Genomic DNA, 15481 nt, shown 5'->3' on the forward strand with positions numbered 1-15481 from the left:
TTGCCCTAGCCCCCATTAATCCGGACCTTCCGATTTGGGCCTTTGATATAATTATAAATAACACTGTAGATTTTCATAACAATCGGCCCTAATTTAACCCCACTCCCCATACAAAATCCCTTTCAGAAAATTACTTGAATGTCTATAATTCACTTATAAACAGTAATATAACGATGAAATAAATTTTATATAAACATAAATCCTGGCATTAAATTTTTGGTTTAGCCCCCATACAACCGGACCTATCGATTTGGGCCTTTTAGCTCAAAACTACGTCAAATATACTACTATATTCCCAAAAATTAGTATAATTAAGTTTGAGATAATTATAAATAACACTGTCGATTTTCGTGATGATTTGACCCTCGCTCCTATACAAAGTCCCCTTCTAAAAATGATTTGAATGACCACATGTCCATAGTATCACGATAAAATTTGAGACAAATAAGTTTTATGTAAACATATTTCCTAACAATTAATTTTATAAGGATCGGCTTAACTATGTCTCTTAACTACGTCTAATATACATTTCGGTACAATGTGCTGATGTTTGTAACACTCAAAAATATTTGTCCTTAAGTATACCAGACAGACCAGCCGGACATGTCTTTGTAATCGTGTTAACCTTTTCTGCACGCTACAGTTCGCAATTTTTAATATAATTTATTAAAAGTTGTCACATACTCTTCTCTGGATCCAATGACGAAGCCTGTTGGAAATTATTGACATCCGTCTTTTATTTCTCCTAGTCAGCATACAACAATTCATGAACAGACATTATTTGGAACTTATGTAAGATTCAACATAAATGCCTAATTATTGAAAATGAATCACATTTAATATTCGAAATTGGTGTAGGGTATCATATGGTCGGCCACGCCCTACTATAGTTTCTTACTTGTTTATATTAAATTGAATTCTTCTGTCATTTTGTTATTTCTTTTTCGTGAAACGGTAAGTGTTAATTAAATTTTATCAAAATGTGTAAAAATAGGCCTCTTTTAAAGAAAATGGGACGAAATCATCATTGTACCGAAGCACGATGGGGTAAATCTCGCAAAAGTGGCGATTAATTGGATTTTGAAAAATGATTTTTTTGTATAAAATTGGGTACCGAATAAAACTAGACAAAATTATGTATCACTGACATTAAAAATATTTTTTTCAAACTTTACTGATTTTTTGTACTGCGCTTTCAAATTTGAACATTTTTTTTAATTTTTTAAAAAACCAAAAAATTGAAATTTAAGATTTTTTCAGATTTAATTTGAACAAGAAAAAATTTCAAAAATATTTCAAAATGGAACCATCAACTTCAGGTACTTGGGAATATATTTTGATAAATTTTATTAAACTATTTGTTTTCTTAATATTTTTTGCATTTTTTTTTTTTTAAATAGTCTAAAATTAACCTGTTTTTGAACTTTAATGGAATGCATCTTAAAATGTTATCATTTGTTAGCTCTGAAAAAATGGGTAAAAATTACTACATATAGTCTTCTTTAATATTACGAAAAAAAAAACTGCACAAATTATGATTTTAATAAACGTACCCAGCTCCTCTAATCATAATACAGGAGAACGAATTAGTTATGTTTTCGTGTTTATTGTCAGTATTTACATCGTTATTGTTATTGTTTTAAATGTAGTCAAAAAATATTTTCATTAACATTAGTTTTCTTAGTTTTTTCATTTATTATTTTTATTATTATAATTAAAAGTGTTGAAGACATATTTAATAGACTTTTGTTAAGCTACGATCCTATAGTTTCAAGTATGAGCAAAAAATATGAAAAGAAAAAAACGGTTCTACCAAAAGCGGCATTGGATCTCCTTATTCTTTCAAATGGCTCGAATAATAAGAATAACTCTGCAGAAAGTAGTGATGAACATTGAATAAGAAAATAACAGAAATAATTTACTACCCATTTTCAATTAATAAAAAATAAATTTTAGTTAAAATAATCTAAATTAATATAAAAATTGCTTAAGATATTTTATTTCTTTGGTTAAATATTGGTATATTTTTTTAAGTTATTAATGTTGTGGGTCTATTTCGGTTGTAATTTTTATGTGAACTAGGAGAAATAATGGACCAATTCAAACTAAACAATGCGCGACAGATACTTTATATGGGAACTATGATTAAAACTATGATTTTGAATATAAAAAAACATATTTAGTATAAGCTCAAAAACCATATCCGGAAGGTCCATTTGTATAGGAGCAATGCGAAATAACGGAGAGGTTCTCACCAAATTGAAGTTCCACCTTTTTTGACCAATATACCCATATGTGCCAAAGTTTATTATGATATCTTCAAAATTGTGACTTGCACTCATACAAACACATTTAAAATTAAGTCGCGGGAAGACGGACAGACTCTAGAATAGCCTTAAAATTTTTTTTTAATTCCAAACTTTATTTTTTTACATGAAAATAAATGAACAAATACGACAATAACAATAAAAATTAATTTTACCCTCACCTGAATCAAGAGCCATTTTCGACGCTTTTACCCCAATGTGCGAAGATGAGAAAAAAAATTTCAAACCATGAGAAATCAAGGAAAATCATTACGAGAAATAGCAAAGAGCATAGGAAGTTCTCTACATTTTGTCCAAAATGCTTTATATAAAAAATAAAATAGAGAAACTCGCGGTAGACCAAAGAAAACAAGTCCAGAAACGGTTAAGCGGATCGTCCTAATGGTTAAAAAAGACCCTTTTCTATCATCGAAAGCTATTGCTGCGGAGCTCGGTAATGAAATCAGTCCACAAACAGTTCGTCGTCGACTTCTTCAAGCCAAATTGCCCGGAAGAATTGCCAGAAAAGTTCCACTAATGCCCAATAAAAACATGAAGACAAGATTGGAATTTGCTAAAGAGCACTTACAATGGTCCGGATGTGAACGCGAAAAAAATGGCGAAATATATTATGGAGCGACGAAACAAAGATTAATTTGTTTGGATTGTTTTTGTCATTCCAATTGTAACACATCGAAATATATGTAGGAGATAGATCCACAAAAGTATATATATTCTGGGTCCTTATTGAATTCTAAGACGATTTAGCCATGTCCATTTGTCTGTTGAAAGGATGATAGGGAAAGAGCTAGAAGCTTGTAATTTTACACAAATATTTCCTATGGGTAAGGTTTGTATAATGGGTAATATTAGCCAACGTTTTCGAATAGCCCCCATACAAGTTCCCCCCGAAAAACAACTTTAACAGACGTACCCCCATTTTCTCAATGGTTATATTTTATCGTAACGGTAGATTGACAGTTCTCATTCAAAGATATTTTAAACCGGCAGAACATCTAAACGATAACCGGAATCTTCTTCAAAAATGTATAAGGATCGGAAAATATCCCTATCCCCCTATTCAGAAAATTACTTTAACGCTAAATACTGGCTTGAAAAACTTGTTTATATGTACATATGCATACTGGTTGCTCCCATACGACAAAAATAAGAAAGATGTTCAAAAAATAATCTTTTTATGGAGCAGGCATTTATTAAAGACATCAAATTTTACAACTATGCCTTGGTTTTTGCAAATTTCAAAGATACATGTAAAATCTAGGCATTTAAAGTGAGAAGAAATAAACGAGCATAAATTTTCCAGAAAATATAACGAAAATAAAGTTCAATTGTTAATATTTAATTACACTGTGATACAAAAGTGAAGAAAAATAAAATGCAGGCGTTCTCATATACCAATTCTATTTCGTTATAGTCCATAGAGTACGAATATATTTTTAGTTTTCCCCTATCACTTCGTTAACTTACTTTTTAAGAGCAAAAGATGCGAAAAAGAGCCATTTTTGAAGTTTTATTTGAAAAATCATAGTAGTTTTCATCCGATTTTCATATCCGATATTTTTTTTAATGATACAGGTGTTGCCTTTTAATACAAAAAAATAAATTAAAAATTTGTGGTCAAATGTCTGAGTTACGGTCGTTTAAGTAAAAAAACTCACACTTTTTTAAAAAATTTTCATTTTCATCATGCTCTACTTTGGCCATGAGGCAGTGAGTTCATCTTTTATTACTTTCCTGAAGAATCACATAAAGGAAGGTTTCTAAAACTTATTATTTCATAAAAATCTATAAAAACTGGATGATTTACGCCAATTTTTCTAATAGCATGTTTCTCGAATTTTTGGTTTTCTCCATACAAATTAATTTTTGTATAAAAATGTTTATAAACATTTTTTAAACTTGTTACAAAGAAAACCAGAAATATGAACGTTTTTGTATGGAAGAAATATGCAATATTTTTATAAAACTTAGCACAACTCATAACCTTTTTCATCGATTATTATAAATTGACCATGATTGGAAACCCAACTTAATGTGCCTTTTTTCAAATGTAATAAAAGCTAAAGTTACTGCTTCATGGCCAACGTAGAGCAGTATGAAAATTAAAAATTGTGAAAAAAGTGTGAGTTTTTTTAATTAAATGGCCGTGACCAAGACATTAATCATAAATTTTGGATTTACTTTTTTGGGTTGAAAGACAACACTTCTATCTTTAAAACAAAATATCCAATTTGAAAATCGGTTGCAAACTACCAAACATATATTTTTTTAAAGTTAAAACTTCAAAAATAGCTCTTTTTCACATCTTTTGCTCTTAAAAAGGAACTAAACGAAGCGATCGAGAAAAATTAAAAATATATTCCTACTATATGGACTATAACGAAATGGAATTGGTATATGAGAACCCCTGCTTTTTTTGTTGTATCATTGTGTTATCTAACTCTTTAAGTTCAAATTTAAAGGATGGAAATAATAGCTGCTGGAATTGCCATTGTCTTACATATTTTATCATATCAGATAATTGTAATATGGATTAAAAAAATAGACACTTTGTCGAAGTATTACTTGTGAAGTATTTTCAATAATAAAGCTTGGTATTCTGTTCAAAATTTCACGTGAAATTTTTAAAAAACGTTATACAAAAAAAAATTTTAATGAAAATTTTATGGAAAAATTTTGCTGAATTAGTACTCTGTTTGTATTGAGGAAAAACATGTGAAATGTTTCTAACGACATTTTTTTTTTCAATTGTATGAAATAATATAGACTCTAGTTAGTTCACGTGAAATTTTAAATAAAAGTTTATTAACATGTCTTTAATTATTGACGACCATGTGTCGTCCAATATCCATTATGTATTACTAGATATTTCATCATTTAAATGGAACTTTCATTCATAAAAACTTTTTTTTACAAAAAAAAAATTAAAAACAAATGTTCTTTTTAATTTATTTTTCAATTTAAATTTGTCAAACAAAACATAAACATTGGGTTTTGTTTACATATATAAGAGATAAAAACGACAAATTTTATTAAATCCCTAGGTAGATAACACTGATACATTTTAATTTTTTCAAATGAAATTGTAAAAGTTGGTAAACATTTTTCACGACTTCAAACAGAGTACCAGCCATATAGTAGCATATAGGCGAAAGGGATTGTCAAAGACCTAAGTCCCCTGTCAAAGACCTAACTGGTGAGAGTGTATTAGTAGAAGCACAAAAATAAACACAGTTGTTCAAAAGGTACTAAATAATAAATGTATTTTTGATACGTTATTTTTTGTGTGTTATTACTGGGATTTCATCTACTTGTAAATTAAAATTTGAAAACATATTATAAACACGTATTTTTGTTATTTTTTTCCGCACTAATGGAAAAAGAAAAAAAGTATGTGAAATACTTTTTTCATTTTCAATACAAAAATTTACAACTTTTCTTTTTTCAGTTTTAATTAAAATGAAATGTCAAAGAATAAAAAATATTTGTTTTGTTTGTAAAATTTAAAATATTTTCGGGGTTTTAAATACATTAAAAGTGTGGCAAAAAATAATAAATATTAAGTTTAAGTGATAAGATGAACTATTAAGTGCTAATATCCTCGCAATTTCGCGGAGAAAATTTGAAGTTTTGTGAGTGCGTTTAGTTCTCTCAAGTTTGTTTTATTCTCTCAGAACTCGTCTGTGTGAAGAGAATAACAAATTTTGTTTGACAACCCCTTCAGTTTCGCCTATATACCTACTATATGGTACCAGCCATAATGTGGAGTTTTAAAGTATTTCTCAATCGAATGCAAAGATCAAACCTTTATATATATATTAACAAAAGTATATAGTTTACGATTATATTTAATTTGGCTGCGGCCACTTGTAGCCCTTTCAGTAATATTCAAAATACTAAGTTAACCTCAAATTTTTATTATATGTTTTAGTACAGTATTTTTATTTTTGAATACTTTTTGTTAAATTTTTTATTTAAACCACAAAAAACTAAATATGCGCGAATCTAGAGACAGCATAGATTAAAACTAATAAAACTAATAATTCTCTTTTAAAGGGGTTTTAAAATTTCAAATTATGTAAGGCTTTCAAAAAGTAAAATTGATATTGATAATTTATGATCCCAATATGGGTATCAAATAAAAAAGAAGAATCTCAGCACTATTAAAAATTATTTATTTTAAATCTTCCAGGATAAAACAACATAAAATGTCCTTTAAACTATTTTGTCCTTCTACATGTTTGTAGATTTAAAATTTGTTGAACTATTTTTTGAATTTGTACAAAGTGTTATATTTACTTACAGTTAATCTCAAAAATAAGTATACAGAAATACTGACAATTGGTTTTATTTAAAAAAGGATATTATTTTTTCAAAAATCAAAAAAGTAACACATTTATTTATTAAAAACAATTATGATAATTATTATTCACTACTCTTTTCCGGGTTATTTCGGTTACTTGAGTTCTCATTTAAGGTGTAGTTAAAGTAAGTATACAGATAATTTCAATATGTATTTGGCTTAATGATATTTACAAAATTCATGAAAATTTTACCTGTTTGAATGTAATTATTTTATAATAAAATATTCTGTACACTATAACATGAAAAAAATTCACTTGTTGTTCCGAAAAATTGAAATGTTTGTTAATTGATCTGAATATTATTTATAGGAGCATTTTTTCCTATTTAAGAACATCTGGCTATTTAAACCCCCGGAGTTTTGGATCGGGTATTCAATAATATCCCTCGTTTGTTCATTATGATGCATTGGAAGACGATATTTTAACTTTTAAATTAATTGTTTCTTTACAATAATTGCAATCCATTGCGGATATTCGATATTTAACGGCGATTTCCTAAAATTTATATCTTAAAATGCGATATTAATAATATGTGTACTAGTATCCATTAATTAAAACAAGTTTTTTGGTTCCAATCATCCATTACACACTCCTAAATACTACCAATAATCGTCAAATGGTGACCATGTCAATAACTTACACTACATATCGGTTCTGAAATTGATTATTGTCCAAAATAGTAAGATTTTTATATTAAATCAGGCTCAAGTGGTGGTATGAATACGAATTGAACAATTTTGAAAACGGATACATCTTAATTTGTTGCTATAACAAATAAAATGTCGGATCCATAAAACATGGTTATTGTATCGAGTATATCAAGATATGATTGGTAGCATTATTGTATGCTTTGGAAATCGGAGTATTTGGAAAACCTGTTTAAATTTAAGGAAATATATACAATTATCCAAATTTAAAAGTTTATGTTGTAAGTCTTAAGAAATCGGTGTTAAATTTCGGTTTTTTAAGAACGTACTGTGTTCAAAATGGCTAAATCCATGCATATAACATTAATTTCGAAATAACAACTCTTTTCAAAAGTTAAAATTGGAGGGTTCAATGACCACCAGATCCAAAATCCGGGGTCTAAAGTGGAAAAAAATCGTAGAAATGAGAAAAAACTGTTCTACTAATTAATTCCGGAGCCAATTGGCCCAAATTTCAAGATTTCGGAACTAAAAGTAGATTTTTTCCAAGTTATTGTGTAAAATATATTTTATTAAAAAGTAATTATATTAATACAAGTAAAATTTTCATAAATTTTGATAATATCATTAAACCAAATATATTCTGAAATGATCTGTATACTTACTTTTGTGACGTAAATTTTGTACCTTTTTAACTTCAGCTTAAATGAGAACTCAAAGAACCAAAATATGAAGAAAAAAAAGTAGTGAATAATAATTATCATAATTGTTTTTAATAAATAAATGTGTTACTTTTTTGTTTTTTGAAAAAATAATATCTTTTTTTAAATAAAACCAATCGCCAGTATTTCTGTATACTTATTTTTGTGATTAACTGTATATCCGTTTTATTTGTTCACACAGAAAAAAACCCAATGTAAAATCAACATTGGAAAAATGTTGATTTCCAGTCATTGTAAATTTTTTATAAAATTTTTGAATATACAACATTTTTTCGATTTGAATCAACATTAAAAGATGTTAATTTAATCTTAAAAATAGTTATTTCAACATTATTCGTTTTGAAATAAAATTGTGCACATTTGATTTAACATTTTATAATGTTAAAATAGCAGTTTTCAATGTTGATTTTATAAAATGCATTTTTATAGTAAAAACAAAGTGATGTAGGGTAAAACAAAATTTTTAACGTAAAATCAACATTGCGTTTAGTTAAAATAACATGGGCCAATGTTAATTCAACATTTTATTTACAATAAAATCAACACCGAAATATGTTGACACAACATGTGAACATTTAAAATGATTAACGAATTGCGAATAAAATGGTTTCAAGTTGAATCAACATTATTCCATGTTAAAACAACATTGTTTTCATGTTAAATCAATATTGGTTCATAATTAAAAATCATTTAAAAATTACATTTTTTATATAAATTATAAATAACATCGGTTCAAGTTAAATTAACATTGAATCATGTTGAATATGTATCAGATAATTTTAAATTGACATTGATTCATGTTAAATCAACATTGTATCATGTTAAATCAACATTATACCACGATAAAAATAATTGTAATTAGATTGAAATGAAGTTGTTGAATTTTAAATTAACATGAAAAAGAGTTGAAATGAAATCATGTTGAATTCTGCAAAAAGTACCGCTATTTTGGAATATAAAAAATGCATCATTCATCTATTAGTACAGCTTGAATAAGTATCGTCAATAAATATCGTGCGTGTTATATTATAAAAGCGTGGTTTAAAAGTAAATTAAATTAATTATTTTTAAACATAAAAATATAGTTTTTGCCAAAGAATAATAATATTCATGTGTTAAGTGTTTGATAGCTTAAAGTATTTATCAAAGGAAGATAATAAGGAAGCCATACATACCCCCAATTGGTATTCGTGCTTGTTTCCGAGAAAAAACTGTTTAGTTGGAGAAAAACTGAGGTATTAAACATTATTACAACTATGTAGTTGAGAATTAATGAATTCTTTTATTAATGTATCAGTATGGAATTGATGACGAAACATTGTCTGAAGAGATAGCCGAAAAAGTAGTTTCATGGCTACAAAACCAATCTAATATTGGCACATCATCAACACCAAAATCATCTTTTTCTCTATCAGTTGGAAGTTCTAAGTTATCAAAGTTGAAGTATGGAATTGTTTTCATGGTGTCCGCTACTAATAATTGATTTATATTTAATTTTAGAGTCTAAAGCAGATTTTAGAAGATAGTCTTAAGGGGAAATAATTAACAAGTTTTTATAAACAAAATGATAATTTGACCGATTCACTTCGTGCAGAATTGATTAATATAATTTTGGAAGATATATTTTTTCATGAAGCTAAATTATCACCAAAAGATCTGCCAAATATAGTGGACGAAATTGTCAACAACTTCCGCAGTGAGGTAAGAGTAAGTTTTTAATTAAAAATTTAATACAGAAATAACTTTGTTTCGTTAACTAATAGGAATACTATTTTATTCCACGGGGTAGAAAAGCGAATTCAGGAGGGAAGCTTTGGGATAACTACGTTAACCAAAAGGCAAAGCGAGCACGCTCTTCAGTTAAAATTAAAGACAATTTAGATGCTTCGAATTCTAACTCGCTGAGAGTTAATTCTGAACTCGATGTATCAATTTTACTAGCTTTAAAAGCTAACCTTTCTAGAGATTTTTCTATTTGGGATGAAGTTAAAGATAAATGGCAACGAGCATTCTTGTTACGACAAAAAGAGTTGAAGTCGTCTTCCAATAATTATGAATTTCTAGAGAACTGGCCTCTTTATTCTAACGCACGATCTAACAAACTAGTATGTTTAAACAAATTGTGTTGAAATTTTATAATTGTGTGTTATTTTCATTTCTATTTTTTATATAGATTAATATCGTTTTCGAAATGATGCACCCAAATAAAAGTCATCTTCTTTTCAATAAATGGAAGGGATTTATGGAAAAATTGTAAGCTATTACTGTTTACATGTAAAGGACAAAAGGTCTAAGGAAGTTCTTACAAATTCAAAGAATACTACTGAACAAAGTAATTATTATAATATAATATATATTATATATATATATATATTTTAAGTCATATTCTTAATTAGCACTTTGTTTCCAGATTCATTAGATTATATATGTATATTCTGCTAAATTCAATTATTTTACCAAGCGCACGTTTTTCGGATAAACGAGGAAAATTTTCAAAAAAGGTTTCTATACCAGATGCTAACGAGAGTTTTATTGTTCACCTTACCACTATAAATGATTATGAAAAGGATCAGAACTTAAAGAGAAATATTATAACAGAAGTTTAACTATTCAACCTTTTCATAGTATTTATAATCTTGAAAAATTTTACGTATATTTTGATAAAACACTCTTAAAATGTGACTCGTTTTTGAAAAGTTTAGATATTTGCTTTAAACTATTTATACATTGTCCTTAGAATATCCAAAAGGTTGCCAAGATCCGTGGCTATTTATTCAAGAATACTTTTACGAAATTAAACCTATTAATAATAACAAATTATCAACCATTTACTCATTGTTAAACTATTTAAAAACATAATTATTAATTTCAATATGTTGATTTGTTTTGTTTGTGATAAAGAAATATTTCTCTTAAGTAACTTTATTCAACATTAATTAACTTTACCAATTATATGTATAAATTTCTGAATTTTTATTTTATATAAATAAATAATTATTTTAAATAAATATTAATACATTTGGTTTTTTAACTACAGATATTTTCAACAAAAAACAAGTAAGAAAGTATAGTCGGGCGTGACCGACCATATGATACCCTACATCAGTTATGAATATTAAATGTGATTTATTTTTCATAATAAAGCATTTATCTTCTATTACCTTGTTCCGATACATTTAAGCAATTTATGGATGTAAAACAAATTTTCTGAAAGAGGCTTTATATGGGGGCTAGGGGCAATTATGGACCAAGCCTGATAAAATTTTGTGAATATATTTATATGTACATAATATTTTATTGTGCTGAATTTCATCGCGATATTTGTGTTTATAAGTTAATTTTGGACATTCAAGTTATTTTCTGAAGGGGACTTTGTATGAGAGCTAGGGTCACATGAGTCCCGATCTCTATGAAATTTGCCAAGGTCATCAAGGCTTGTATAAAACTTAGTTGTGCCGCTTTTTATCAATATCAAGGTATATTTAACATAATTATGAGCTCAGAAGCCCTTTTCGGGGGATTCCGTTGTATGGGAGCTAGGTGAAATAATGGACCGATTTTAAACATTTTCAATATTCTTCGTCCTTGGGCCAAAAAAAAAGTGTGTGCCAAATTTCATCCAATTATCTTAAAAATTGCGACCTGTACCTTGCGCACAAGGTTCACATGGACAGCCAGCCACCTAGACGGACATAGCTTAATCGACTCAGAGAACGATTTGTATACTTTAAGGTGTGTATAGGACGAATATTTTTGTATGCTACAAACGTCAGCACAAACCCAATATACCATCCCCACTAAAGTGGTAAAAAATATTAAAGTTTACCAATCGGCTTAGAATCGTTTTCTGAGTCGATTAAGCTATGTCCGTCCGTCCGTCCGTCTGGCCGGCTGACTGGCTGTCTATGTAAACATTTTGTGCAAGGTACAAGTCGCAATTTTCAAGATAATTGGATGAAATTTGGCACACACGCTTTTTTGTTTGGCCCAAGGACGAAGCCTATTGAAAATGGTTAAAATCGGTCCATTATTTCACCTAGCCCCCATACAACAAAACACCCCGAAAAGGCCTTCTGAGCTCATAATTATGTTAAATATATGTATATCGATAAAAAGCGGCACAACTAAGTTTTATACAAGTCTTGATGACCTCGCCAAATTTCATAAAGATCGGGACTCATTTGACCCTAGCTCCCATACAAAGTCCCCTTCAGAAAATTAATTGAATGCCCAAAATAACTTATAAACGCAAATACCGCGATGAAGTTCAGCACAAATAAATATTAAACAAACATTATATAAATATAAATACATTCACAAAACTTTATCGGGTTTGGTCCATATTTGCCTCTAGGCCCCCATCCATAAATTGCTTAAATGTATCGGAACAAGGTAATATTGCAGATAAATGCTTTATTATGAAAAATCAATCTGAAAATAAGTCGGTCACGCCCGACTATACTTTCTTACTTGTTTTAACATTGAACAATGTTGAATTTATTGGAATCTTACAGTTATTTCAACATGATGCCACTTTATTTCAACATGGGTAGCAATGTTAATTAAAAATGATTTCTAATTGTTTTAAAGTGAAAAATGTTATATTTGGGTTATTGTAAAATCATGTTGAATTAACATGAAACACCTATGAAGCAAAATCATAGTTGAAAAATGTTGATTCAACCTTGTTTTTTCGTTGTTACAATGATTTTTTCTGTGTGTTAGAAGAAACGTCCAATTAGAGAATATTTTCTACGCCATAGTGTTTTCAAAATCGCGGGCTCAAACATGGTTCAAATGTGAAAAGATAAGTGGATGTTTATTATGAAATACAACTTGTACCTAAGATTTATTAATGTTTATCTATGTTCTAATGTTTATAAAGTGGGCGTTTGGTCGGCGTGTTCAAAGCTTATACAATTTTCTTAAAGGGATTTATAGTTCCATAATGGGATGCTAGTGGGATATCCGCCAAAAAAATATTTTTTAACTCAAGAATACATTTTTTTCAATATTTGGCACCTATTTTTTCAAAATGGACGTTTTTGTTGTATTTTTATTACTGAAAAGAAAGCTTAGACCATTTCCTTTAAGAGCTTTGGGTCAACTTAGTGGAATGCAAATTTCGTCGAAATCGATTTTTTGAGTTGGGTCACTTGACATGAAATTCCCCATATGTATCTTTCTTTGAAAATGTATACAACCAAGAAAAACAAGTGCAGCAATGAAATTCGACAAAAACTGATTTTATATTAACCGACATTTTTTTACTAAGTTTTTATAAGAATCGGTCCATAATTGACCCTTCTCCATGTAGAGGGCCCCTTCAAAATGTAAGTTTAACGCTCATAGCAGTCTTTAACTTGTAATGAATCCGAAATCTGCATACCAAATATATGAGGATCGGGATATAATTGACCCATAAAAAATAAACAAATTATGTAGGAACCAAAAACTTTTTACGAAATTTTATGATGATCTGTTTATAATTGACACTACACCCATAGGTATTTTTTCTCCTACAGAAAATTAAATTTGCCATGAATACATTTTAAAGAAACTAAAATATTCCTACTAATATTTATGTGGATCGGTCTATAAATGTTCTTACCCCCATTGAAAAATTCCGAAAATAGTATTGATGTAAATATTGATATACGATAATGAAATTCAGTATTAATGATTAAATCGTGGCCAAATATAGGATTAAATTCCTGGAATCGCTAAAAAAAATTGTATTGGTCCCAGATGAGCCAAATTTTATAAAATTATCTTAGAATTTGCGGTTAAGCCATGGGCCCATAAATTTTATAAAAATAATATGTATGTTTTTACAAGTTACGAATTTATGTATTTAGGCTTTTACACAAATCTATTTCTGTCGATTTGTCTGTTATAGGCATCAAAGGGCCCATAAATAGTTAGCATGGGAGGTGCAATTTTTTAAACATATTCTGAGCTGATCAGTATTTGATATTCAAAATTGGAGAATCGTCTAACTAGAAAAATATTTTATGAATGTCCTTAATATGCTGAAACCTTAAAGGTGACAGCTAGAAAACGTTTTAGAATCCATAAAAATCGTTGATTTATTACAAATTTATGTCTCTTCTCAGCCTCCGTTTCGAAAAGACATTGTGACGATAAATACATGGGTACAAACACTATGCAATAAATATTGCGTCTTCGAATCTTTCCCGAACAAGACCAACGGAAAATGAAAGTAGATAATTAATACTTAGACCCAATTTCCCAAAAGGGCTTTAAATTTATTTTATCGTTAATTTATAGGCATTTTATACTAAGCTTTTTTCAGGAAAATTTTCTCATGTGTAATATCAAAAAAATGTTGAGCAGACCCTCTCCGATTTTGATGAAATTCGGTACACACATTCTTTTCATACATACAAAATTTAAAGTTCTCCAAAATTTCCAAATTCGTTACGATTTTAACCATTTTAGAATGTAATTAATGCCTATGTGTCGTAGTATGACAATATTTTATTTGAAATACTATGGTTTTAAAATAAGGATAATGATATCAAAAATGTCCTCGAGCCAAGGATATCTTAAAAACGGTTTCTTCCATTTTCATTATTCCTTTACTAAAATTAGTTTATAATATCAACAACAACATATAAAAAAACAAGTAGGAAAGTATATATGAGACCCTACACCAATGAATATGTTAAAAATGTGGATTATTATTAATAATAAAGCATTTAAGTTCTTTACCTTAATTCCTAAAAGTGCGGTTATATGGGGGAAGGGTAAATATGGGCCAATCCTTATACATTTTGGTACATGGCTTTACGTTTACATTAGAGTTATGTACGCTGAATTTCATCGTGATACTAGTGTTTATAAGTGAATTATTGACATTCAAGCCATTTTCTGAAGGGTACTTTGTATGGGGGCTAGGGTCAAATAAAGTCCGATAATTAAGTTTTGCCAGATACTGCAATATTTAACATAATTATGAACTCAAAAGCCATTTTCGGGGGTAGGGTTGTATGGGAGCTAGGTGAAATAATGGACCGATTTCTACCATTTTCATTTTCGTCGTTGGGCCAAAAAGACGTATGTTCCAAATTTCATCAAAATATCTTGAAAATTGCGACCTGTATCTTGCACACAAGGTTTACATGGACAGCCAGCCAGTCGGACAGACGGACGGACATGGAGGTGGTGGTGGGTATAGGACCAATATTTTTGTGCGTTACAAACATCAGCACAAACGTATAATAGTCTCCCCACTATAGTGGGGTAGGGTATAAAATCAGAGTTGGACTATGAAGGGATCCATAGAAAATCTAATATTAATTAACCATATAGTAGCATATAGGCGAAAGGGATAGTCAAAGACCTAAGTCCCCTGTCAAAAACCTAACTGGTGAGAATGTATTAGTAGAAGCACAGAA

At 28.9% G+C, this 15481-nt stretch overlaps 1 protein-coding gene and 1 long non-coding RNA gene across 2 annotated transcripts in view; both read left to right on the top strand.

The window, feature by feature from the left end:
• The window catches only part of LOC119599837 (myosin-I heavy chain), a 779075-nt gene that overhangs the window by 21932 nt on the left and 741662 nt on the right, over positions 1 to 15481 (top strand). The gene's annotated exons all lie outside the window — the stretch shown is intronic.
• Positions 9176 to 10159, top strand: LOC119599840. The gene is made up of 4 exons (XR_005231098.1): positions 9176 to 9295; positions 9358 to 9503; positions 9561 to 9761; positions 9824 to 10159. It is a non-coding gene; the product is annotated as an uncharacterized LOC119599840 (long non-coding RNA).

The sequence above is a fragment of the Lucilia sericata genome, unplaced genomic scaffold (genome assembly GCF_015586225.1).
Source record: "Lucilia sericata isolate MDLA Ls3-8-SP2 unplaced genomic scaffold, ASM1558622v1 Contig000090F_arrow, whole genome shotgun sequence".
Lineage (NCBI taxonomy): Eukaryota > Metazoa > Arthropoda > Insecta > Diptera > Calliphoridae > Lucilia > Lucilia sericata.